The sequence below is a fragment of the Falco peregrinus genome, chromosome 2 (genome assembly GCF_023634155.1).
Source record: "Falco peregrinus isolate bFalPer1 chromosome 2, bFalPer1.pri, whole genome shotgun sequence".
NCBI lineage: Eukaryota > Metazoa > Chordata > Aves > Falconiformes > Falconidae > Falco > Falco peregrinus.
The window spans coordinates 125,391,779-125,419,697 of NC_073722.1; the positions used below are offsets into that span (position 1 = coordinate 125,391,779).

Consider the following 27,919-nt stretch of genomic DNA (forward strand, 5'->3'; position numbering starts at 1 on the left):
CTTCTTCTTTTTTTTTTTTTTTAAACTCTCCTCCTGCTTATGCAGTGAGTTACTAATATCCTGATTGGAACCAGATTTGCATGAATTAGAAGTCGAAATTGGAGCAGCAACTGCTGTGCAGAGGATGTAAAGGGAATAAAATGAATGGGGTATTAACCTTCAACCACTGAATATTAATCAGTGTTTCACAAAAAAGAAAATACAGAGGCTGCCACACTAAATATTTTTAGCATTTATTGACGGGCTTGATTTCCTCTCTCTTTTAGACCTTTTGCTTCCAATCATGGACCATAAAAAATCACACAGAAGATGGGGACGACTAGAGAGGGGGAGGGGGTGAAGAAAAAAATAATCATCCATTTTCTTAAATGCTGGATGATATTTGTGAGTTATGCAACACAGAAACCCATCTAACAAACAGAGTACCTTATCCCACAACTGATCGGTTCAAAAGCTCATTTCTCCAAGTCCCAAACCAAACAGAAATCTACCCTGAAGTACAGCGAAGCCTTCGGAAATGAATGCACGATAAAGAAATAAACTTCTTAAAATCTAAACTTCCTGTGTGCTGAAAGGTAGAATGCAGCTGAAAATCAGCCTAATAAAAGAATCAGCTGGTTAAATGAAGACCTTTTTTCTTCCTTTTTTTTAATTTTCTTTTTTTTGCCCAGTGTGCTCCAGTGCAGTTCATAAAATAGCTCAGTGGAAAAGAAAATATGAAAGCCTACCGATATGCCCCTTGAAATGGTGACATCCCCATCGCGCTGGAAACGCTTTGGCCTGAGAGCAATAGCCAGAGCACGGTGGGGTGCCACATCCCCTGCATCCCTGGGGGACTCAGCTCTTCAACCGTCCATGGGATAAGGGCTACATTAGGATTTTTACTGGCGTTAGCAGTAATGGCCATGGTTCTCCTTGGGTTGTTACAGGGTGCTGGGGTGGGTTGGGCTGTGGGGAGCCTGGGCAGGAGGGTGCCATGAGTGGTTGGAGGGGGCTGCCGGGACTGATGCTGGAAGCATCGATCCCGAGGTCCTTGGGAGGTTGGGGTTCATCAGGCGGAAAGTACGGTCCCTCTTGCAAAACCATATCACATTATATTGACCAAACCACATCATCGTAGAGTTTTCTCACAAACAATGTCTAAAATAACAAAAAAACCCACACAAGTGGAAATTTACAGAGCTTCTTCTTTTGCCGTTTCTCCTCTTCAGAATTTGGCACGGGAGGATTCTAAAGCCAGATGTCCCTTGAAATCTCTTTTCAGCAGAGACAATTCACTCCCTCGCAAACACTGCTGCCCTTCTCCTCAACGCACCTTCGCAAAACAGAATTCATTTGTTTTCATTAACTTCTTATCAAGTTACCTGGATTTGTTTCAATACTCAGAATGTATTAGAGAGAGGGAGAGAGAGAGAGAAAACAGTGGTAGGTTTTCAGGAAATAGCAAGTTCTTTTTCACTGAGATAGAAATCGTTTGGCAAGCCACAGTGAAATACTTCTAGGTTCCAGAAGAAAGCAAGGGGGGGGAAAGCAAGCAAGGAAAGGGAAGATGCTAATGAACTGCAGAGGAGAGAAAAAATAAAGTTTAAAAGAAAAAGAAAACAAAAGAAAAAAATTAAACTCAATGGTGGTCATACAGCCACATTGAGCTGATCCGCAGAGGGAAACTGCAGCGTGTCTCTAAGTCACTAGGTAAGCTCCCTACACTCTTTTCTCAGGGAATGGTTAAGGATAGGTGGCGTTAAAGTCCCAGAAATAACTGGTATTTAGACCCTTTTTGCCAAAAACACCCTAGGCACCAGGTCAGCAAAAATTTTAGGGGCATGCTTCCCTTCTGCCTCAGTAAGACAAGAGCCCAGCAGGTATGTGTGTCAGTGTAAATAGCAATAAACATGCGTAACTAGCACACACTGAAGTGCTCTCTTTTTAAATGGCAACAACTCCGTTGAATCTGTGCTAGCCTCCTGCATTTGGTGCTCTAAAATCTCATAGCACACCAAAACCCACCGTGTTTGCTTTAATTCCCACCCTTCTGCAGCTAAGTGTTAGACCAACACAATGAAGCATTGGGTCCGACCTAGGCAGGAATCAGCTGCTACCAGACCCACAGGGCAGCTGGAATAGGGTAAATCCCAAAGTTTTTTTCCCCAGGAGAGGGCTGGGACAGCCCAGCACCTCCTCAGCCACCTCCCAGCACTCCCAGGAAAGCGCTAAGGAGCAATCTTCCACTTGCACGCTTTGGCTGATGTGTATTTTCCAGCTCTAAGCTGAGTTATTCCATATTCTCAGCCCCTTGGTGCTCAGTCGGCTTCTTTCCTGGGGAGGAAAGGGGGATTTTTTTCTTTTTTCTTTTTTCTTTTTCCTTTCTTTGCATTTTCTTGGAAACAAGGCTGCATTCTAATTAGTTTGCATTTATAGGCTGCATAATGGAAATGGGATCCGTCCTCTAACCTTTATCATCTGTTTCTTATCTTCAGAGCTGCGCAGTCCCCTTAACTCTTTGTGCACAGGGAGACATTTAAAAGCCCTTCTGCTGTGAGGAGAGCCGCAGTGAAATGGGAAGGAGGAAGAAGCAGCATCCCCAATCCATGTGTGTATCATGGAGGGAACACGGACATGGCTCTCTCCTCCCACCATCCCCAGGAGATGTACAGGAAGATGCTGGCTGCTGTGTCCACATGGGCTGCAGAGCTGTACCGCCAAAGGTACACAGCACCTCGCACTTATCCTCTCTCAGCATCAATCCATACCAACCGTACAGGCAGCAGCAGAACAGTGCGATGTGCTCAGGGGCCAGAGGGATGTTTCTGGATGGTGGAGGAGAGAACGCAAGGCAGCTGTTGACACCATCTATCAGACACGCTTTGAATTAAACTCTGTTCTGCCCAGACCTTTGCACCAGAGGCTACAGCAGTGCAAGGAGCAGCACGCAAACGAGCATGAAAATGCAGCAGGAGGGAGGCTGCAGAGGCCAGCAGTAGCACTCCCAGAACAGTTTGGCAAGTGATGAGCATTTCTGCAGAGCTAAAAGTTTAATCACTTGTTTAGATCTTAAATAAGCCATATGCCAGAAAAAAACATCCTTCTGCAGCAAGTGTCTTTGGTTAGACGTTTGTATATATAGCCCCTTTGAGCCGCACGTTAATTGTAGGTTGCTATAAAAAAGTTTTTTCCCCTTGCACATTTTAAATCTGTCAGTTTTGATTTCCATCATATGCTACTAATGCAAAACGTCCTGGGGACTCTCGGCGTGGAGCAGGGCTCATCCCAAGCTGTTCCTCCTGTGCTGGGAGGGGAGGAACCTCCTTTGAAGTCCTCCCTGTGATTCATGTCCGAGTCCTTCCTGTCCCCTCCCCAGGAGAGGTTTCCCCGGGCTGACCTGACCTCCTCCCCTCTCCGCCTCCATGGCAGAGGCAGGGAAGACCAAGCGACCTTCCCAAATCCCAGGTCAAGGAGGAAAGCCTTCCTGCCCTGCTGAGCCTTCAGCAGCTGGGAGACCCAACCCTTCCAGTTTTACACCAGAACTGGACTGGATTTAAACATAAGGGAAGACAACCTGCTTCAGCCTTACAAATACTTCGGGGGGTTTTTCATCTGAGAGGGATCCATTAGGATCTTTTTCAGCACTAAGTTCAGGGAGTTTCATTGGTGATTACGGTGGTGAGACAAACAAAAGCCTTATTTGTTGGCATCACTGAATCACCATGCTGCATCTTGCTTTGATAATACAAGACTGCCAGCTGGGGTTTTTTTATTATTTTTTACTGTTTCTCTTTTTGTTGTTTTTTTTTTTTTTTTTAAATAGTCTGTATTGCTTTTTAACCTGTGCACGTGGTTCAGCCTTTTACAAAAACAAAACAAAAAAAATCCCTAGGTGTGAGAAGATTAAAGATTTCAAGATCTGGACATTTTCAAATCAGAAACACATGTTTAAAATAAATCGGGCTGGCGGACAGCCACCACTTTCAAAAGCCAAAGAGCTGCTGCATTAAAAGGATCCCCCGAAAGCCTAAAGAGAACAAGAGCATCAGCGGTTCCTTCCACCTCCCTGTCAGGGACAGGGCCAGGACAACTCCACAGGGTTTTATCATTCATCTCCACAGCCTGTGCCTGTCTCCTACCCACATAAATGTCACAACCATTTTTCAACCAGCCCCAGTGATAGCTATGTGCACACACTGGCCATCCACATCCCTGAAACTTCAGCATCCTCAGTCTCCTCTGAGAAGACCTCAAAGCCCAGCCACCTTCCTGCATGGCCCAAATCAGCTCCCACCAAGATCTCCAGGGGAAATTGCAACAGCAAAAGCTACAAAAGCCCATCAGAATTCATCAGGGAAAGAAGAGACCTGCTCTGCAAAGGACAAGGGAATGGCCAGAGCCTCTGCTCCTGCCAACAAAGAACATGTACCTGAAGGGACACCAGGAAGAAGCAGCAGCCCAAGCTGAAGAACAGCATTGCTGGATCCAACTCTCCTGGCTCAGCCAGGGAGCTGCAAATAGTCAGGAGGAGATGGCTACAAGCTGCCTCTTCTACCTCTTCCCAGGTGTTTTCTGCCTCCTATATCCAAGGTGTGCATCAAGCTCTGTCCCCCAGCCAAGACCCAAACCATAAAAAATGTGTATGCTAACCAAACAAGATCTCAAGTCCAGTCCTTGATTTAGGTCAAATAGGCATCATCTCACCAGCAGCAACTGCTGTACAGCACCGGGGAGCCTGAGCTGTCTTGAATTTTGCTAGCATGAGTGCTGAGCAGAACCCAGCACAACTGAAATACCTCCCAAGAGGGTCCGTCACAGCTGGGATGGAGCTGCAGACCGCAAGAGCCATGAAAATAACCAGGTTTCTTCCTACATTTCCAACCAACAGGAGAACATCCCAGAAAGAGTACCAGGCACTTCGTTCGCCACTCCTCAATTTTCTCATTCCTGGTATTTTCCTAGTTACCAGCAGGAGAACCATCTAGAGCTGGACTCTGGTTTTTGGGGGCCTAATTGGTGAGGAGAAAAAAAGAATTAACATAATTACCTTGCCGTGATGTTCAGAACCTGCTTTACATGGAATAGTATTCTTAGTCCTACAGTTGTTTATAGGGTCTTTAACTCTTCCCTTTTTATAGGGGGGGGTCTGAAATCTATTTTATTAGGGGAAAAAGATTTGAGTGTATTAGGCAAAGTGCCAGTAGCCATGGTAACCTCGGATTTTTCCATCTTCATTACAAGTTCAAGTAAAACCTTCATATAAAGTCTAAATGAAAGGGTACATTATAAGTCCATTTTGAAATGTTTGCCTGGAAGTAAAACTTTGGACTGCATCCTTTTTTCTCCGCTGAACATTCTGGTTCTATGCGGAACACATTTTTCAAGTCAGATTTTTGTTTTCTTTCAAATTTTATTCCGTTTGCTCATACAGGGTGGGTCGTCTAGTGGTTAGAGCAAGGCATCAAGGCAACTGGTTTCCAGTCTCAGTCTGTTCCTGATCGGTCAGGGAGTGTTCCCAATTTTATCCAGGTGACTTGGGCAAATCCTGTCAGCTTTAAAAATCTTCCCCTTTTTTTTTTTTTTTCCTTCCTTACCAGCATAACAATGATGATAGTTACTGTCCTGAGGCTGCACCAGGATTCACTCATTAGCATTGACAAAGAGGTCGCTCCCCAGAAGCCTGGCTCATCTCTTTCACTGCATTTTCTCCTGGGTCTGGAAGGCAGACGGAAAGGTTTAGAAGAGGTAGCGGTTATAGGATGGCATTTATTGTCTGTTTTCTTTTCAAAGAACTTGATTAGGAAGTAGGAAATTAGACTTCCTGGTGTAGATACTGACCCAATGTTGTTGCAGGAGATACTCAACATACTTACACAACCCTTTGGTGCCACTTGAGCGGATTGATTCTTGCGCTGTGTTGTCTTAAAGCGCTCTGGTTTCATCCAGTCTTGGGAGGAGGCAAATTCTGCAGCTGCCTTTCATTTCTGGGCACCATCTCACCTATGGCCAGAAAGCCCCAATCATTGCAAGGACTTCCTTCTCAAACAGTCCCCTCCAGTGCATATTGCTGAGCAGCTTCTCTAAGGCTAAACCAGAAGGAGAAATCTCCTCTTCAGCCTCTGTCCAGTCCATGCAAGGCAGACCACCCCAGGGACTCCGCGGAACACCTAGTACTTTGGTTTTCCCTGGCAAACATCTTGAGACCTTGTCCATGGGCTGGTCTCAAGGCTGCAGAAACATATGGGCTGATGCACTGCAGGGAAGGAGAATTCTTAGAAAAGCTCTGTACTAATCCCCTCGTATTTCAGCCCATAGATGGGTATTGAGAACTCAGCCCCTGTGCTGTGGCTGCAGCACATTTTGTCTGTGCATGGGCTGAGGGTGACTCAAACTGGCATTTCAGTGCTTCATCCCAGCTCCAGGCTAGCTGCAAACCTAGCTGCAAATGTTGTGGGCACAACTCCCACCCACTCACGCTAAAACCATCACTTACCTTCTCAAATGGGGTTTTATCAGAGCAGCCCCCTGGTCCGTGCATTACATGAGCATCTACTCATGCTGGGGCAGCTTTTACCCTAAAGGACCACCACGTGTGGCTCGGAGGGGCTGGAGCACACTGGCATAGGTGCCAGTGGGCAAGGCAAGGCGAGCAGGAGGCATGCTGTGCTACGTGCCAAGAGCTGCAGGCAGCAGCCAGGGCAGCCGGTGCAGCCGTCCCCCCTGCGCTCTTCACCAGGCAGGGACAGGGCACCAGCCAGCCTTTAGGGCTTTTCATCCTTTCTAATGATGCTGGAAAACATTTTCCACATCTGCCATTAGACTGAAAGGAGACCCTGCTCCTGTTGAATCTGATTTCCCTTCTTCTTTGTTACAGTCAAAACTACAACCTGCTGCCTCCTGGCTGGGCACGTTTCGGGAAGGGGGGAGGGGGTCACAAACAGCGCAGGGGCTTTTGCTTTTTTCGATACATCCTTCCTTCCGCTCTTCGCAATCAATTAGTGGGCAAAGACTTCCGAAAAGCTCTTTCCTCCCTAACCTTTCGCAGCCTGTTGCGATAATGACTCTGGAGAGCTCGACCTGGGCCTTTGCGTGGGGTTCGTTACCTTCCCGGGGCAGCGGAAGGTGACCTTCATCACTCCCTCCTCTTCCTTTCCTACCCCTGCAGCTCGGATGGTCTCAGGGAGGAGGAGGAGGGGTTGAAGCTGCCTCCCTCCCAGCAGATACAGTTTCTCTCCAGTGTCCTCTGACTTTTTTTTGCAATAAAAAGTCAGAGGGTGGTTCTAGAGATAACATAGACCCTGGGAGGTGGAGGGGGGCTGCCCTTAAAAATAATGATTATGATTATGCATACCTTGAATCAAGGCATCAGGAGATGGAGGGAAAAGGGCTTTCTGGTTTTAATTTGTAATTTCTTTCTCTCTCTCATGAGGCATGCTGCTTTCCAAGCACCAAGCTGCTCCAGCCTCCCCCGAAAACACAGCTTACAACTGAAGGAACTTATTTTACCAGCAGTAGTGGGTTTTTTTTTGGTCCCTCCATGATGCAGACACACAGGTAGGATGTACTACCAGAAGTTTTCCCTGGCACCTGCAGCTGCTTTCACAGCCTGCCTGCCTGGGGACAGCGTATCATGGGCTTTTCAAGCAACACCTTGTAGAAAAGCATCCCTGCTCCACAGGGCAGCTTTGTGCTGGCTCCCATGCCGGGGGAGTGGGGGGAAGGACTGTGAATATGTCCTCAGACAAGCACATCCCACACAGCATTTACACAAGGTCTTCCCCAAGACCTAACAATACTCCCTAAATCTGGCAAGTGACTCTCCCGTTGCACCAGCATCACAACAAACCTCACCCTCCACTGCTCACCATACCCCACCCCCTGGAGCCACCATCCTTGCTGTGCCACAGGCGACAATGCAGTGGTTTACTGACTCACATCACCGTCCCCAAAGAAGCAGCTTTCCAAGTAATTCTTCCTCCTTGAATAAACGAGGGAGCCAGCTCCACCGCAGCACTGCTGCCCACAGAGCAGCTGCATGTGGGGAGATACAGCAAAGGCAGATAAATAGCTGCTAAAACCCATGATTAAGACCATGCAACCCACCAAATGCAACACTTTAAACACACCATCCTGATACAGTCACAGCTGCAGTGATGCAGGTCCTTCTTCAAATGCAAAGTGACCCCCTCAGCCAAACAAGGGGGCTTTTTTTAAAGTTACTGCCAAACTCGGATAATGCAGGAGATGCTTTTCTCCCCAAGCACCACCTGTACCAGGAGGGTGCGAGCAGCCACCTGTGCTTCAGCTCCTCCATGGCTCAGCATCACCCCATTTGCACCCGCAGCACCCCACACCCGTTTGCTGCCCACTGCAAAGGTGCTGCCCACAATCACAATGGGCTCTCGCACGCTGATGGCAGGTAATCAAAACCATCCCATTCAAACCCAGCTGAGAGCGACTGGAACCACTTTGAGGCGAGAAGCCCATTACTGAGTTATAAACCTCTCCCATCCTCCACGGCAGCCTTTCATAAGGCCAGCTAGAAAAATAATAACTCAAACCCATGTGGTAAGAGGGAGAGAATACGGTGTCTCCAGGTCTTCTTTCGCTATTGTTCCAGCCATAAAATGGATTTATTAAAAAATCCAGAATTTTATTTCATTTGAATTAAATGTGAATGTGACACCCCTTGCTCCCCGCTGAGCATCGCTTAATATTTTTTAACCTACAAAGTCACAGCTGAGTGCATATGATACGGAAGGCTAGGCTCTCGGTGGCTAAAATAGCCCAGCCTCACTGGTATCAATGGATTAGCGTTGATTTACATTAAGTAAAGGCTGGGCATATATGGTGTGTATGTGCAGGCAGTCAGCACGAACAGGTCTTGGCGCAGGCATATTTCTTCCTCCACCATCCACCTCAACACAGAGGTCCCAGTGCCCCTCAGCACACCCCTGCTGCCGTCCCACATCGCCTCTGCCTAGCAAGGATGACAGGAAGAATCAACCCCCTGAGCCACTACCATGGAATGAAGCCTTTTTTTTCCTCACCACCTCTAGTTTCAAAAAAATCCCCCCATTTTTGTTCTTAAAACTTTTCCCTGCCTTGGCCCAAGGGGGCTGGGGGAAGCTCTCACCTGCTATCTGGAAGAGAGAGCTGCACAGAGCTGTGCCCGTGGCACAATGGCGATACCACGTTCCCGGCAGAGGTAGGCTCCCCCCGGGAACACGCTGCCTGCCTACCTCGGATTCCCAGAAGACACCTGAAATTCACAAAATTCCACATTTTGCTTCCCCATTTACTCTGCTTGAACCCGTTCCACCAGCCTCTCACCCCACTCCAGCAACACCCTTTGGAGGGACAGAATTCCCTTTCACGTAACCAAGAGGATTAAAAATCAAAGTTTTAATCACAGCTTGCCATTAATAACCCCATGGTAGACCCATGCAGGGTCATGGATCTGCCTGAGACTGAGATAACAGCTACAGCTCAGGAAAACCTCGTAACCTCAGGACAAAAAGTCCATCACTACATGGTCTTTTAGGATCACTGATTTTCTGCTGCTTCTCCCCTGAAATCTCATCTCTGGCCACTAGAAGCAGAAGAGAAAGTCAAGAGACAAGCAGAGGACACGGTTCCTACTGCTTTGCCCCCTCCTTCGCCCAAAATCTAATAAAGACGATTAAATTACATGTCTTTTCCTCCCATTGAAATCACCGCACACTGCTCGAATATTAGAGCTCAGGAAATCAGGCACGACAACTTCCCTCGTGAAACTTAAGAAGGCAGAGCAGGGGTCTGGAGCGACAGGCCTGCAAGACTGGGCTGCTCTAATTAAGAAATCACCCTGCTGAGCAGAACCTAATCTAAATAAAATAGAAAAAGGAACTTAGTTCAAAATGCTGCCTCGCGCTCGCCCCCCTCCCCGCCAGCCCACCTCCCCCCATAAGGAACCCATCCAAGTCACAGGGAGTTTTTCTCCTCTGCTCTCTCGGAGGGTGAGGGAGGCTCACACAGAGCCCTGTGTGTGCTTGGGGTGGCCAACTTCCAAAGGAAAAATACACCAGCCATGGATGGCAAAAGGCTGCTATGTTTTTTTATTGGTGATTTTTTTTTTTAAATGATACTTGGCTTGCTGTTTGCTAAGGAAGGGGGGGTAAAAAAACTCTCTGATGATTACATTGTTGGTATGGCTGGTCAAAACTGGTTTGGGACAGAAAATTGGAGGTTGGATTACTTCTCCCCCTCCCCTGAAAGAGTTCCTGCCTTTTATGGAAAAATGTTGAAAAAATGAATACTAAACAAAAAAAAACAAACCAACTTTTTAAAAAAATTATAGAATTTTAGAACAAAACAGTTCAGCCAAAAATCTCAGCTGATTTGGTCATTCGCCATCTTTTCCCAGAGAAGTTCCTTACGTTCGCATTCACCCCAACAGCTCAGATTCCCCAGATGAAATAAATCTCCCGTGAACCAATATCCCCACCTCCCATGCATCAGCACCGGGGATCAGCCCCCCAGCCTGGACCAGAGATTCAACCATCATCTACTGCTTGTCCAGGTCTCCTCCAGCCCCATTCTCCTCTTCTCCCCATCACCCGCTTCCCCACGTGGTTTCTCTCCCCCTCTCCCATTTGGAGTAGGTGTCCCACCATGTACGGCAGCCGCTCGGTCCATCAGCTCCTCACATTCATGAATTTCAGGAGCATGAAGTTACTGTGCAAATGGTTATTTAAAAGCTCAGGCACAGAAAGATTTATAGTGATAAACAGAGAAGCACAGACATTCCCGTGTATGTTTTAAAAAAGCACTTACCTGCTTAAAAGGGAAAGTGCTGCTACTTGAAGGTTTCCTGGCCAGACCTGAAAAGTAAATCAAACAAACACTATTTGCATTTATTCATAATTCCCAGCAGACTGTTGTTCTAGGAGCTTTTGACTTGAGTGGAGTTAACCTGACTCGTGCCAGCAGAGGACCACGCTGGCTGAAGATGTTCTCCTAAAGGCATCAGGAACTAGACCAGAACACCAAAACCAAACACTCCAAGTCCATGTGGTGCAGGTAGGCACCAGCTGAAGGATCATGTGGATTGAGAAACCTAAACTAGAGGACATCTCCTTTCCTCCTCCATGTGACATGATGCAACAATGTCAAGCATCATAGATTCAAGTACACACAAGGGCTGCCATTGCCAGCATGTCATTTAGTGTCTGGAAGAACTGGAGCTGTGAAACAGAGAGGAGGACAGAGCCCCGTGCAGCCCACCCAAGCCAGTTCACTGTCTGCAACACCTGCAGTACCTTGCCCAGTCTTGGGCGACACCTGTACTAGGCAGGCATGGACACACTGGCTTGAGTCCAGTAGAAGACATCAAGAGAGGAGGGGACAAGCTGAGAGAACTGGGTTTGATTGGCCTTAGAAAGAGGGTGAGTTATTGCTGTCTTCAACTGTCTGATTCGAGGGTACAGAGAAGATAGAGCCAGGCTGCTCTTGGACAGGACAGGAGACAGTGGTCACAAGCATTAGGACAAATTGTTTTCACCATCAGGGTGGTCAGATACCGTCCTGATGACCACAGAGGTGGTGGGATCTCCATCCTCATAGATACTCAGACCTCAACTGCACATGTCCTAAGCAGCCCAACATGGGTGGCCCCGCTCTGAGTGGGGTTGGACTGGAGACCTGCAGAGGTCCTTTCCAGCTGAAATTATCTGCAGTTCTGCATCTCTCTGCACACACACCCCCAGTGCTCCCAAGCATCCTTCCAGCCTCCACTTGCTCCCAAGCTTCTGAAGGGACGCAGCATGCTCCCAGATGTATTACTCTCGCAATTTCTTCTCAAACAGTAAACCCATTTCTCCATAACTCAACTAAAGCGTTAACACTCCTGTTTCAGTTTCTTTTATGACAGCCTCGGGCTTCTGCCAGTCGGGCTCCCCTTGTCACCCAACCCACTCTGCAGCAAGTCCCTCAACTCTCTCACAGTGCTGCCTGTTCTCCAATGGGGCAGGGGTGGGGGGAAGTAAATAAATACGCTACAGAAGAATAATATTGGAGTTATTGGCCAACAGAAAATGGCAACGAGCCAGCATCAGCCTCAGGTCCACATTGCACCCACCCCACGTGCCAGACGTGGGTCCAACCTGCTTCGGCCAGAGGAGCTGCCAGGGGTGCAGCAAGGCTGAACAGGGCAGCAGGGCTCTCGGCCGCTTATCTGTGCTGTTCGTGCCTGTTCTTCATCCCTCCAGCTATAAAGGGAAAAACTAGGGGCTGGAGTGGAACCCGGTGGCTTTTCTCCTTTCCGTGGTCTCTCCCATTTTTCACAGGGGGCTGCACAAGTCCCACAGCTGCTCCTCTGATTTGGTTTCTTCCCTGTAAAACAGAAAAAGGTTGTTTTAACTTTATCGGCCGTTGTGAGAACGAAACCCACTCGCCAGGTATCAGGTAAGGGATGTCCACTGTTGTATAGAGGGAAAAATAAACTCCTGCCAACATCTGGTTCCCAGTGGGGAGGCGTTATCCCCCACCCCTGCAACGCTCCCCCTGGGCGCAAGCGGCAGCTGCCTTACGCAGCGATGCTGCGCTGAGATGGCATTGCTGCTTCTCGAGGTGTGACCAGCTACACAGTTGTGGTGCACTGCACCCAGCACGTAGCACCAAAGGGGTAAGGTGCTCCTGCCCTGAAGAGCTTATGGCCTGCGTAGATTTTAGGTATGGGAGTGTGATGACAGATGATTTCTCAGCTTAGCGCTGCATGCGGTATTTTAGCAGATCCGGTGTGAGAAGCATCCTTTACATCTGCTTCTTTCTCTTTTTTTAACAAAACCAACGGGAGACTTTCCCCCCAACACCTACGAATGACAAACTCAAAGGAAATTGTTTTTTCCCTCCACCTCTGATTCATTCACTACCAGTTTCTGTTCATTGTGGTGCTCAGAACAGATCCTTTGGATTCAGCACAGCGCAGATCCAGTGCGATCCCCTGAGGCACTTCAGTAACTGCAGCTCCATCGCTACCGCCCAAGTGAACACGTCAACGCTTACCGCACAGACTCTGCCCACCGCCCCTATCTCACCACTGCTGGGAGTGTCCATAATTACCGTAATTCTTCTTGAATAGATAGGAAACTGAGGCAGAGAGACATGTGACGTATTCTGCCGTGAGCACAAGACATAAGCAGAAATGGAAAATATTTTTTTTGAACCTGAGCCTGTGTTTAACCCCCAGGCCAGGCTTTCCTAGGTGCCCAGGGTCATCCCTCCATTCTGCTAATGAGGACATACATTTCTAACAACTTTAACCTCACTATTTTGTAGAAATAGGTAACACAAAGTGCAGCACTGAGAGGCACCATCACTGAGTAAACACCAAGTAACAGATATCAGAAGAAAAGAAAAAATATTCAAAATCTACACGGAGATATTTAAAAAATCTTGAAGTTCTAAATGTTCATTGCAACTTAAATTCTTCTTAGCCAAAAACATATGCAAGGCCCCAAACTACAATCACCATAAATTTTGTGCTTTATATTACATAAAAGCTTTGCACTTGCACAGTCTATAGTACACTCTGCTGCTTACCTGCACACCGACGACACCAATCTGTATTTTATGTCATTAATAAAGCTTTTATTTTACTTGTATCTTTTCTGAATACCTGCTGAACTTCAGGAAATGAGTCAAACCCTTTAACAAAACAGAGCACACCGGAGAGGAAAGCTCAGTAAGGATGGGAAGGCACCAGGTGACACTCTGCCACCACCATTCCTCCCCCTGGACCCCTGCAGCTCCATTCCTCAGTCCTGCTCCAGAAGACACGCTTAGAGAGAGGATCCAACAGCAATGCTGCTGAAACCCTATGCAGCTATATGGTCTCCTGACAAACTATGCTCTCCTATAGTTCATCCTTTGAACAAGCTAAACTCTCAGCAGGAAAAACTTGATTTACTTCCCATTCCAGGTTGGAGAAAGGTATTAAGAGTCTTTGCATGGGCTGAACATAATACAGCCAGGCCAGGAACAACGGGAAGGCACACGTGCTGTACTTACACACATACACACACACACAGAGGCATACACATACCTACACACCCGAGGGTTTATGCGAAGCCATTCCAAAGTCATGCTTTTCCTTTTTATCCTTTTCATCTGTGGTGGGGATCCCAGGGCTCCTCTGCAGACCATGGACATCCAGCCTCCCCGGAGCAACACGGGGCTGTCACAGGGACCATGTCCCTGCAGTGCTTACAGAAACCCTCCTGTTCACCGGTGAGTTTGCAGCTCAGAGCACGCTGCAGCAAGCCATGCAAGCACGCCAGGCGGAGGCATGGCCGATATTTGCTCCTTAGCAAGAAAGCACCTGTGCTGCTCACGTGGACTGCCTGGCCCACCTCAAAGGACAAGTTGCCCCAAAGACCCCGTTCAGGACCAGCTTCCCCGCCCCCCCTCCCCCCGCCTCTGTCTTCAACTTTGCTTTCTGCAACGCCAGAGCTCCCCAGAGAGCAGGGACCACCGAGCCGCAGCCCTGGCACCCCACCACAGTGCAGCAGGGACGAGCAGCTAACTGGCGGCTGCCGGCAAGGAAATGAGGCTGAGCACACTCCCATCTCATCTTTTATACTGCTTTGTTTATAAGTTGTTGGCCTGTTTCAGGAGGCAGCGGCAGCGAGCGGGCACACGCAGGGAATGGAGAAGATGATGGGTTTTAGCAAGAGTCCAAGGACACCTTTTCTTAAGCTTCATTCATAGAGGCAGGCGCGGTACAACAGCCCAGCAATTGTTCTCTCGAACATCACTTTCCCATGGAGGCCACTGACAAAAACCTCCCCTCACGGGTATGTGTGGAAGGCAGGACGTTTTATTATTTTTCTAAGGATTTTTTTTTTTTTTTTAACCACACTGCCCTGCAAATATCTCCAGAGAAATTCCACCACGCACAGACAAGGATTATTTCCACTCCCCTCCTCCCAGCTCTTCCTTCTCTCCTTTGCTTTTCCTTTCTCTCCTTCTTCCTCTCTCTTCCCTTCTTCTCGCGGCTGGAACAATTTGGCTCTGTTCACCTGCATTCCTGCGGGCCCGCTCCTTGGGCTGCCCACGCCAGGCTCGCTCTGTGCACAGGGGACGCACAAGCTCTGCATTCAGGCAGGGGTGGGCAGGAAAGCGAATCTAATGTACTTGGGGATTGTTGTGCCATCAACTTAATACCTGCGCAGGGAAAACAAAGGCGCTTTAGAGAAGTTACTTCGATGCTGTGACCCTTCCCCCAGCCCTGAGGAACCCAAGAGATAACAAGAGCTGAAAGAAAAGGCACAAACATAATTAAAACTACCCAAGCGATTTCTGCAGGTATTATAGATGATGATAGCCCAGAGGATAACAGTATTCCTGGTATTATTAACATCCATTGGCACGAAGGGACAAGCAGTTTGCTTGCTTTTTTTAAGCTCTTCAATTATTTTGGAGGGGGAATAAAACATTCCTTTTTGGAAGGGAAACCAGGGTGCAGTTGGAGCCAGGAGCGGTGCTGAGCCCAGGCTCTGCCGTGCTTTCTGTGTGCAGAGCTGCGGCGATGGGACAGGCATCCCCGGGGGCACGGCCACCCCATCCCCCCGCCCCCCCCCTCCAGACCACTCCAACCCACGGGCTGGATGTGCCCAGGAGGTGCCAAGGTTCTCCTCTGCCAGCTCAGGAGTTCAAACCCATCTGGCATGGCTCGGCTCTCCATCCCATGAGTGTGTTGAGTGAAAAGCATGGTTAATTCTTCTGCTGCGGCTGGTTTCTTCTTGCCTGCAGTGTCGTGTCTGCTGATGCAACCCTGGCTGAGGCAGAGCGAGGTTGAGCAAAGCTAGACAGGTGCAAGGGATTAACGTCCTGGGCAATCCTTTTGTTCACATGAAACAATTTCAGGCTCTTGGCTAATGAAGTCCAGAATCGGGCTATTCATCTCTCTGCCCATAGCAACGCTATCAGGCTAACTGATTCCCAAACCTGGGCTTGCAGCACAAGTGAGCATCCCCTCCTTCCCTACCAGCACATGCCATCAGTTGGGATGTCCCTGAGCACCATGCCACGGCAGCCAGCCAAACACTAGCCCTCTCCTTCCCTTGGCTTCAGCCACTTTGCCAGCCCTGCTCCCACTGCTATCACAGACATGCTCCATGGAGTTTAACTATTGACCTAAAGACAATTCAGTTCAAAAAGTTCAGTTCCTTGGGGAAAGTGCTTGTCCAGCATTCCTGGCCCATCGTACATGCTCAAGCAAGCCAGGTCCATGTGCTGTGACCAAGCAGACCGCAGCTATCACAGGCTGGATTCAATGATCCTCATGGGTCCTTTCCAGTTTGAGAGACCCTATGACCCCAATTTGCGATTTTTGCCATCAGCACTGCTGATACACCACATCGCTTTGATACAGATGGGAAAGGCAGCAGCAAGACCCAGTGGAGAAGGCTCCCCAGGCTGGCCCAGATGGGTTGTTTTGGCAGGATGGCTCCAAGCCAAACAACCATGACCAGTGAAGGTGAGAAAATGGTGTCAGGAGCATCACAGAAATGTTTGCAAAGAGTTTTTGACCCCAGTCTATTACTAGATAGAGCCAAATTCCATCCTATTCCCATTGCATAATATAATTAATAGTAATACAAGCTCTGCCGTTGTGCAAGAAAACTGGGGGCACTTTCTGTTCCAGTTTCATCTTGCCTTAATCACTGCTTTCTTGCATCGGAGTTAACAGTGTCTCCTCGCTCTGCACTCAGTGTAACCTCATTAAGCAAAAGCATAAAGTCTATGTTATTTATTTATTCCACATGATAAAACCAGGATATTACTCACTGTGATAACACGGGTTAATTTTCACTGAAGCCTCTCTTGGCAAACTTTTAATACAATGAATAACACCCCTATCAGATCTGAGATAAAAGGCTGTCATATTGTAACCTCATTTCAGCCTTTGTCCCAGTAAAGCTACACTTCAAGGTGCTGTAATTACGTTCCACTGATTTTTTTCTTAATTGTTACTCATAAAAAACAAAGCATAAAATTAAATTAGTTCAATGTTACTTAGCACGAGCTTTGTCCAAAGCCAGAGCCCACGTCAGACTGAGAATGGCTGTGTTAAACTCTGCTGCCAATGCACCTCTCTGCTGGCCCTTGAGTTTGAAATTAGGTGGACAGCAGCTGGGGTAAGTGGGATAAATATAGTCACCCATCCCCTTTTGCCGGCGCAGGAGGGTGCAAGCAGAGCTAGGGGCAGCCCTTGGCCATCTGAGCCCCCAAAGCTGCACCCAGAGCAGGTACCCAGAGCATCCTGCTACTAATGGGAGAAACAAGGGAGAGAGAAAAAAAACCTGACAGCTGTTAATCTGAGCAATTCCCATCAAAAGCAAAAGAGGATAAAACCTTTACAGTCTGGGGGGGAAAATATGCAATGGTCACAGATTAGAGTTACCATTTTGACCCACCCCAGCTGAAGTCTCATTGCAACGCTAGAGACCCAAAACGAGCCTTTCATCCCATGCGAGGCTGCTTTAGTCCCAGCAGAGCCCAACACTGCTTCTGGGGCAAATGTGAGCAATATGAGCAGTGCAGTTAACGGTTTCTGGAAGGCTGGATCAGCTTCATTGACCTCAGATCACTCCTCCTGCCTTTATATTCTACCAGCGTAATCCAGTAGAGAAACGGCCACATGATTCAAGGGCAATGGTGTTATTTTAAAATTAGAAGAGGCCTCAAATAAGATATTCCATGAATTCATTTTGCAAGTTTACCTTTTTTTTTTTTTTTATAATATCTAGAATAGCAACGCGGTAAAAAGTCTACGCAAGAGATGGCATGAAGCATGCTATTAAACCAGGGAAGCCTTCGCGAGGTGTCAGAGCCATGATAAGTCCTGTTTAAACTTTACCCAGAGCTAAACACCAAGTGTCAACACGAGCCGCTGCCCAAGCTCTCTGATCAGGCCAGGCAAACATCCAATCAGGAGTATAAATCAAAGCCCAGACACATCCAAGTGAGACTGGAGTGTTTAACTCTACAATTCCCATCTGACCAGGCCTTTCCCAGCAGGTTACCCACAGCCAGGTCTCTCCCCAGACATTTATTTATATAAGAAACCCATCTGTACGCATTATTTTTATATTTATTTTCCCCTGGTAGGCACAGACACAAAGCAAATGCTCCGCAGGGTACACGGTGTACCAGCCCAGCAGCATCCACGGGGACTGCTGGTAGACGTTTTATTTGCTTTTCCTCCCACCCCATCTCCCCACCACCAACGCTGCTGGCCCCAGGAATCAGCTTCTGTCGCTGGTTCAAAATTGCAAATAACAGGAGGGAAAAGCCACGCTCCTGATCTCATCAAGTGGGAAAGGGGAGGGAGGGTCACACTTTAGTTTGGGGGTCATCGGGCTCCCTCCACATCACCCTTCCTCCCCCTTATATTCCCCATGTGAAGCAGCACAGCAAGGAGGTGCTCTCCTTTCAGGAACTCTTTTAAAAAAACCCAAATGCCACTTTCTTAAACTCCCTCACAGCCCACCGTCACCTACAAGACCAGGCACCCACTGCCAAGGACGGCAGGACATCTTGGCTGCCAACAACGCATGCCTTTGGGAGCTGTTGGCCACAGCAGTCGCCAAATGTTTGCTTCCAGGAGTGGCTTTTGCAGTTTTCCCTGCCCATCCTGGTGCCTGGAGGAGGAGGGGGACCCACTCCCACAGCCACCCACACTGTCACCCTGCAGCCACCCACACCATCACCCCGCAGCCCTGCTCCGGCACGCGCCTGTGTGTCAGCATCCATGTACCTTAACACGTGAACGTCTCTCGAGCTGACAATCTGTCTGCTGAGCTCACTAAGCTTCATATTAGGTCTTCAAGTGATGTAACTCATAATTAAAAACCCATGTCAATATTCTGAGAACCTTCTTTTTTTCCAGATTGGACAAAAGAAAGGTTAAAAAACACCATCTGTCATGGTAATTTTTTTTCATATTTCTCTGTTCTTTCCTTCGTTCAAGGGAAGCGGGGAGGGGAGAATGTTCATTTGAAGCTTGCAACATGTTTTATTAATTGATGGCAAATAATCCTAAGATAAAGTGCACAATAAAGTTTTTAATGAGAACATATGGTGGGGAAAATTGATAGGACAGAGCCTTTGAAGGTTTCCTTGTGGGTGCAGTTACAAGAGGAACGAGCAAAGGCTTGCACGGGGGAGCCTGAACACTCCTCAAAGGGAGACCAAGGCAAGGGGCAGGGGGGATCGCTGCCCCTGCCAGCCAGGTACCAAGTGCTCCAGCTAGACCCAGTCCCCAAAGCCATGCCCCAAAACCCGACGGCTCACTGCCGGTCTAAACACAAAACCATTTAAGCTTTCTAAATTCACCTGTGACTTTGATCCGTGCTGGGTGTCCTGGTACCACTGGCTCCTTGGATGCTCCTTCACATCAGCTGGGTAGGAACAGGCTTAAGCTAAAGTGAAATCAGCTGCTCATAAAGAGCAAGTGGCTCAGGAGTTTATGCCCATTTGGCCACCTTAATTAAACAAGAGTGAGTTTGCACAGGGATGCAGGCTTGCTTTCATTTGCTGTAAAGCTAACAGACCCCATCCTGGAATGACTTTGGTAAAACCAGGAGGAAAAAAAATCTTGTGTTTTCACATTACTTCCTGCTAAACCCCATGGACGACCTTTTGCTTCTCCATAACCTGTTCTCTGCAAAGCCATACTACACTGAGATGATGCAACAAGGACATGGGACACCTGAACCGTGCCCTGTACCCAGCACCCTGCACAGCATCCCCTGCCCCTCCTTGCCTCCCTCGCTGTAAAACTGCCATTAAACAGCAGCAACTTCAGGCTCCACCCTGAGAAAGGGAGCGAAGCCTGAGCCAAAAGGAAATGCCCAAAAGCACATCAGGAGCTGTCTACCATGAAGTGTTTTTTCTTAATAATGTAATTCATTTATTTTAGATTTATTAGCAGCACCCAGCTGTGCTGCAGACACATTCACAAAAACCAGGGAACGCGACGGGAGTGGGGGGGTATTTAAAGCAACATCTGTGACAAAAATAAATAAAAATTACCTCCCAAGAGGTAACCTGATCCCCAAGCAGCCATATCCACTAAATATGGGATTCTTCCAGGGACGAAGTGACTTAGGAGCACAGGTCCCCAGCTGATTTCTAGAGGACTTGTGCTTACTTCGGCATCTCCGAATATCCCATTCTAACGCATGTCCATAAACAGTTACACCCTCCAAACCAAACACACCCTGGCCCTTAATCCACCACTCCCAGAGGAGCCTGAGAAAACAGCCGAGTCTTGCAGGGTATGATGAGAATTAGCTCATGTAGCCAAGTGCTCCCCACCACGCACCAGCATGTTTCAGCACTCGTGAACCAGTTCTATGTCAACGAAGGCCAACCCCTGCCCTGGCCGTGCCGGCCTGCTGGGGATAATACCTTCAAAACACGGGAGATTCACCACACGTGCTTTGGGAAGGAATTTTGCCTTGTACCCCACAGCAAGACACAGCTCCGGGTGATTCAACACCTTTAGCAACTCCTCAAGCCCCATCATGGGATGCGGATGCACAAACAGCCCCAAGGATCTGGGCTCAGGCTGGTGCTGGAGGCTGACCCCAGATTTCATCAAACAGTCACTTTAGAATATAATTAATTCCTTCATTAAATGGAAGTAAAGAAATGAAAAGGCATCTGGCTTTCACACAGTTCATGTTCACATAGAGAAGTGGCTCGCCTCCACCAAAATCCAGCTTTCAAGTAGGAAAAAATCGGGATTCACACGGTTCCAGGAGCTGGAGCTTTAAAGAAAATATCCTCGGAGTGGAGAGCCTGGTGCTTTTCCAGCCTGTTGATATTTCTTGGCCCCATTCGATTCAGTCATGAGACCTGGCCGGGGCACCTCGGGTCAGGAGCTGGAAGTGCCAGTTTGCATCTGTAACCCATTAACCACAGGCAGATACAGATACTGAAAGAACTTTGATTTAAAAACATAATAGCTGCAAAATAAGATGCCTTGCACCTGGACTTCACAGGTTTTGCCAGTCATTTGGGACTCCTGCCTAACACTTTTAAGACCCTGATGAGATGGACAAACAGTTCTGGACCAGGAACACACTGACTGCTTATAAATGCAGATATTTTTCAGTAGCACACAATAGAGGGTGCTTCCATTTTCCAGCAACCAGCCCTATTGCCCTTCAGGGGAGCAATGAAAACCAGATCTTTTGAAGATATGATCCCAAAACAGCCATCATGCCCCACCTGCACTGGGTGGTCCTACAAGCTCCTGCCCTGGGCAGCGCAGGAGGACCTCCAGCGTCCCAGCCCCAGCTGGTCCCTGGATCCCAACCCAGCAGGATTCCTCTCGTTCTTCACATGGACTTTCACACTCAAACCAAACATGGGAGAGGAGCTGCCAGGAGCACGAGCAGGTGGTGGTAGTGCCCGGGGGAGGACGGGCAGGCTCAGCCAGCCCTGGCAACTTTCCCACACTTTCCATGATCCCTTTTTATTGGCACTGTGACAAAAGATGTCAAGGACTTTCTAACAGTGCCAAAGGTGCCTCTCTGGCCTTATGGGGTGGCACTGGGGAGAACTTGCCTTCCTACAAGGGGTCCCTCTTTGACCCAGCAGCTGGATCCAGGGCAGCTCTGGGACCCGACATGGGGGAACACCTCGGTGCCATCCTCGGGAGCAAAATACTCCAAAAAAGCCCCACAGCCAGCAGCCCCCCCTTACTGTCCAACCCACCGGCACCAGCTCCTGCAAAACAGCCCCAGGGCAGAGAAAAAGGTCCCCCACATATGAGGGGGTGAGCAGCAGTAATGGGAGGGGTAACAGCAAACAAAAGCTCTTTGGACACTTAAACAGGCTCAGGACCCCATCGGGACCCCAGGACCGTGGCGGTACAGCCCCGGGAGGAGTGTCTGCAAAGTGCCCAAATACCTGCATGGCCCCTGTTTCAGCAAAAGGCTTTTGGAGGGGCCCGGCTGGCTATCAGTTTGTTTAACACAGTATCCTGGGAGAAGCAGAGACACCTCCCCGAGCCAACAGTTCCAGCAACTGACCCTTCATCACACCCCATCCTCCTCCTCACCCTCTTCTGCACATGCAGCCTCTTCCCACGGCTGTGCTCCCTCTCCCTGCTCGTTTCTAGCGGGATTTCCAGCTTTTTGCAGCAGGTCTTGAAGGAAAAGTCAAAACAAAAAGCCTGGCAGTGGCAGGAGGATGATGAAGGTTTAAAGGGAGGGAACTTCTTGGAGGAACAGGGGGTTACTTGCTTGGAGAGCCGTATGCCCACCGCTGCCCTTCCTCCCTGCCAGTTCCTCGCTGTTTACCAAAAGGCACAGACCAACCCAGACCCGCACAATATTCACCAATTTCCATGCACCTACTTCCAATAGCCTGCTCTTCATCCCTGCCAGGTAAAGTCCTGGGACACAGGCAGGATAGAAAGGAAGTTTTTTCTTACGGCAGCTCCTAAAATTAAGACTCACAGAACAAAAAGGCAAAACAACAACAACAAAAAAAAAAGGCAAGAAACTGCGTAAAAATATTTGCAACATTTATCTTAAAGCACTACTGGAACAAAAGGCATCAGTAGTGAACTCGGGTCTTGCCCACAGCACTTGAAAACTGGCCAGTTCCATTAACACAGTAAAGGCAACATGCAAGCGTCTGTACATATTATTTTTTTTCCACATAAGGATACATATATAATTTTTCCCACAGAACTTTGGACTAAATGGAAAGTTGGGCTAGGAATCCTATGAGAAGAGAACAGAATTTCCCAGGAGATTTCCATACTTCCTCCCGGCGCTCAGGCCGGAAAGCTGGTGCTGTGAGAATTGTCCTTCTCTGGGTGTTTTGGCCCATCCTCTTCCAGTGCCAAACAACCTGGGGCCAAACGGATGGGAAACATCAGATCACCTCTGTTTTTTTAATTTAAAAAAAAAAAGATGTAAATATTGTTCAAAATTTGGATAGAAGTTCAGACTTGAGAAGCCATTTTCAAACGGGGAGTCTGCAATCAGACACGGGCTGTGAAGTTATCCAAGCCTGAGGTTGCTCCAAAATGACTTTGCTTTGCCGTGGGACCCACAAGCAGAAATCCCAAGCCACCGATGCAACCCTGACCAGGCACCCTTTGGAAAACGGGACTTCAGCTCTTTGGAGGACACCTTGTTGACATTTGTTCAATAATGAGGCATCCACCTTTGGCATAAAAATATTCTATCCAAGGGAGAGAGAGGGGGATCAGCAGGTTTTCAAGGAAAAAAAAAAAACAACCAACTTTCCTCACTTCATGGCTTGATCCTCCCCAGGACTGAGGGGGTGAGGCCATTCCACCTGCATTCTTTGGGACAGAAATACTACATAAAGTGAAACTTCTCTACTAAAAAAAAAAATATTTTCATTGTTTCTTAAGTTGGGCTAAAGACACTTTTCCTTATTGGCTGGTGTATCAAAGAAGCAATCATAAATCTTACCTAATTTTTAGAAAGCAAGGCTCTGTAAAGAAGATGGAAATGCAACATGCAGCCCTGTCATACTTGGTTACTGTCCCCATCAGTAGCCCATCCAAACAGAGCCCCAGGAGGCCAACAATTTGCCCTAAGCCAAAGAAAAATTAATTTGTGACTTCAGAACTTCAGGCAGACTAGGAAAAATGACGGCTTTAATTTTTTGCAGACCTATAATAACGAACCGCTTTCTGTTCAGTCACAGACAGAAACCTGCAGAAAATGCTTTGCCCATCTGCTGCATCCCACAGAGCAACACAGCATCTGTAATTCTTTTTTTCTGTCTAGAGACTAGATGGCAGGTCCTTGGGAATCTCATTGCATCGCTATGTGTGTGGAGCAGTACAGGCAATGATGCCAAAAAAATCCAGTTTCTAAAGAGATAGAAAATAAGGACTGGGTACCAGCTTAAAAGCAAACAGAAAACAAGATGTGTGGATGTCCCTCAGTTCCAAACATCCACACTACTACATAAACAAACCCCACCAAAACTATCTGACCTTGCACCATGGATAAGGTTTCCCCAGATCTGTCACCTCTGCTGCTGATTTTGCCCTGATTATCACCAAATGCCAAACCCATTTCTTTACAGTAGCTTTTTCAAACCTGACTGCTTCCAAGTGGAAACCAAGTTCAGCCACAGAGTCCCATCACCACCCAACACCCACATAGGGATCTTCTCTGTACAAGTCCTTCCAATTCAGAAAATACAAATCTTAAGGGAAAACACTAAGGAAGGATCTGAGGAGCTGGGCTGGGGCTTTTTCTGACTTCAAACCCTTGAGGTCTCACCTTTGTGAAGAAAGAGCATTGCCCACACCCAACTCTGTGCACAAAACCAGCCCTGTGCGCTCAGCAGCGGTAACTCACCCACATTTTGGACAGTAATTAGCACCGTGTGTGTCCTCCCCCCACCCCTGCCCACGCTCAAGGAGGCCTCAGGTCGGCAGGGAGGAGGTGGGAAGGGAAAGGAGGGGTGTTCAGAGTGAATTTCAGACTTTCGCATCCCCTCTCCAGATGTGCCGGGTAAGCAGCCGGGAGTGGAATCTGACCCCGGAGGAAGGGATTTAAGACATGATTTAGCAGTTTACCTCCAACGTTTGTCCTGAATTTTTTACGGAGCAGTTCGAAGTCAAGCTGAGAAGTTTCTCAAGCCCTTGTCCAAGCTGGCAGGGCCGCCGTGCCGGTGCCAACCCTTGCCCCGTACTTCCCCGCAGATTCTAGGAACTTCACCCGAGCAAGAGAGGAATTTTTCTGCAACCTCCCTCCCTCGCCCTTGTACTTTTTGGCCGGGACTGCGTAATACCATTTGGCCTGTCCTGGCAGCCAAGTGCCAAGGTATATATGTACGTACCGATCAAAATGAATGGAGCTGCTGAATTAAGTGTTGGAGCAAAACCCCACAGGACAATAAAATCCATTGATGGTGGAGTGGAGTCCAAGTCTCCATTGCTCCAAGCCAAAGCTCCCACAGCAGAGCCCTCTGCTGTGGGATGGTCACCAGCCTCCCAGCTGGATTGCTCCTGGGGAAAAGCCACTTCTCTCTGGAAACATGATGGGCAGACCTCTGCTGCCAGCTCAATGTGGGTTTATGTCTTCTTTCAGATCACCTACCACCTAGTCTGTAGCCATCTCAGAAGCTGCCCAAACCCACACCCACTGGAAGAGGAGTCCTGGTCACCCAGTCCACATAAACTGAGACAGGGCATGGTTGAGCAGGCACTGGTTTAAGCCAGGTCCAGCACATGCCCTGGCAGCCTGGTGACTCAAAACAATGATGGTTGCATGTGCCTTTGCCTTCCAATGCTTTCCTTTTGCCATGCAAAACAAAAAGTGGAAGCAGCTTCCAGTTGCCACGCTGAGTTTGGGAGGGAGAAATCTCACCATGACTCATAAACGGAGCAAATTCGATACGGACAGCCATTGACAAGGGATAAATAGTAAAAAACCTGTAGGATGTCAAATTTACAGTTGCTCTCTGGCTCTTTTCTGACTGTAACCACACTTTAAACACTAGTTTATGATGCAAACAGCCAGCAACCTACTACTGGAAGCTTGTGGAACGAACTACCCACTTTGCAGAGATAGCAACAGCCCAGGTAGACATGGGCAAGCCAGCTCATTTGAAGGCTGAGCCAGGACAAGACGACTTGCTTGGCTCTGGGATGCAAACCACAGCTCTGAGCCATTGATGCTGCCCATCTGCATGTGAAAAAGCAAACATATAAATAAAAATTACTGTGAATGGCAGAAAACGATGCCGGAGAGCATTCCCACTGGCTTGGCTTCTCCTTAGCCCTGGAAGCAGAGCTGCACCGCAGCCAATGCTCGGCCAGAGCCAGCCTGCACTCATTCGCCCACCTCTGCGCCGGGTGTGCAGGCTGGGCTGCAAACCCTCTCCCACCCACGCTTGTTGGAACAAGGAAGAGGCTGTATGCTCACAGCTTTTAAAAATTATTAATGAAAACGCCAATGGGTTGGTCATGGCTTTTTTTTAAAAAAAAAAAATAATTTGGTTTTGAATGACACAAACCCTCCTGTATTGCAAAAGCTCATCTACCACACATTTGCCAATGGTGGAGTCTGCTTTCTGCAGAGGAATGATCCATGATCTGCCAGGGTTTTGGGTAAGGATGGAGGTTGGAAAACTCACTGAGCTGCCTCTGGGATGGGCCTGCTGCATGACTGCAAGAGCTTGTTTCAGCTTTCTCCTGTGGTAGCTTATTTCTGCCGTTGAAGGCAGGAGAGATTCATGCTTGATGGTTGCACCATTGCCACCGAACTGGTTCCTGGGGGGTGCTGGCACTGACACCCCAGTACACACGTGGAGTCCATAGTACAGTAAACGGGCCAGGCAGATTCTGCACTGCGCTCCCCGCTAGCACACAGCCGCTCCCCAGCAGCTCTTGAACATGTAACACCTTTGCTCTGTTTGCTGGATCTTTAAAAAAAACCCAAGACGAGACCAGAAAGGTGCTGGTTACCCAACCTGAAAGGTGCCGCAACAAAAAAACCTGCAACCTCAGCCTCTTATTTTTACTTTTTTTCTAAAAGTTGTGGAGTTTTCCTCTGTGTGTCCATGGATCTGTCATTCTGATAGCTTCAAAAGTTATTTAGATAAGCCGACCCTTTGGCCAGTTTCAAGCCCATTTGGGAAAAGAAGGAGCTGCTAAAGGATGGAGCTGTTACAGAAGATGATCAGGGAGAGGAAGAGAAGCCTATGGACATGGTGACTGAGAAAGGACTGCCCTGTGGGCACGTGTCACATAGATGCATTGGACAGAAGAGAATTAACCCAGAGAAAGCTTTTGTGAATGCCCCAGTAATGGGAAAAGCTTTCACCCATCTACTCTGCTAACAGAGTAAGGGTTTCTCCACCCTTCACCCCACCTTTGGAACAGGATTTATAGGACGGGAGCAATTTATTTCTAGCGATCTTGAGCCAGGTGCGCAGTAGTGGCACACCAGCACCGGAGCATGGTCTTGTGTCACACCCAGCACTCAGCTCTTCTGAAAAGTCCAGCCATAACCTCTTACATTTGCCGCTCACCACATTCCTGCAGCCTGTGCCAATGCCACTGCAGAGGCTGGGACTCTCCAGCAGACAAAGCACACAAAAATGGCCATAAGAGACCGACAAGGTCACACCGTGCCATTCGCACGCATTCACCAGCCCCTATGGCTTTCTCCACTGCAGCAAACCCGGCCACTGCAAGCCAACCCTACTGATCACCCTGCAGTTACCGGCAGATCTCATTAATGCAATTCACCCTCCTGAAGATCATAATTTTAAAGAGAGAGAGAGACAGGTGGCACACCCTTCAATAGAGAGGTTTTTCGTAATGGTTAAGCACTGGCCTGCAGCCAGACCGCAGCTCTGAAAGCTCAGGGGCAGGAGGAAGGGACTTGGGAGCTGAACTCCAAATTTCACAACTGGTCCCATACACGCACAGGGACGAGCCCAAACCCCCACATTCAGGAGGCTGAAGTCAGATCTTGATCTGAATTCGGTGGCTTGGGCTAGTTTCAAGAATCACAAATTACCTCTACTTATTATTAGTAGTAATAATAAAATGTTATTTTATGCAGGAGCTTTGAGGCTCATTGTGATATGCAGACAAGCGGTTAGACCAGGGGTGAAACACACAGCTGGCAGGAGTAGGTGGGATTTGCATTGTCTCCCGCAGCTCCCAGCACCGAACTCTGCCCGAACCCCGCGATGGGAACATGCCATGTGCAGGTCTCAGCACCACCTGAGCTCCACGCCAGCCCCCAGCCCCAGCCTGCCAGCGTTCACCTCAAATCCCCCCTCCCGGCTGCACAAAAGCAGAAAGATCAGTGTCCTGGACCTTCACCGTGAGCACCACCAGCCAGGTTTGTCCCCTGCAGTGGCC

At 48.4% G+C, this 27,919-nt stretch overlaps 1 long non-coding RNA gene across 2 annotated transcripts in view; it reads right to left on the bottom strand.

Moving 5' to 3' along the window:
• Positions 1–3,973: 3,973 nt before the first annotated feature.
• LOC114012200 (uncharacterized) overlaps positions 3,974–27,919 on the bottom strand; it is a 31,681-nt gene continuing 7,735 nt past the window's right edge. The window contains exons 1-7 of one of the 2 annotated variants that reach the window (XR_008746040.1): positions 19,363–19,858; positions 14,066–15,186; positions 12,101–12,354; positions 10,798–10,844; positions 5,856–5,982; positions 5,577–5,697; positions 3,974–4,991 (exon numbers count right to left, since the gene is read on the bottom strand). This is a non-coding gene — a long non-coding RNA (uncharacterized LOC114012200). Of the gene's footprint in view, positions 4,992–5,576; positions 5,698–5,855; positions 5,983–10,797; positions 10,845–12,100; positions 12,355–14,065; positions 15,187–19,362; positions 19,859–27,919 lie in introns of those variants that run through there. The other variant, XR_003554506.2, reaches the window with a different exon arrangement.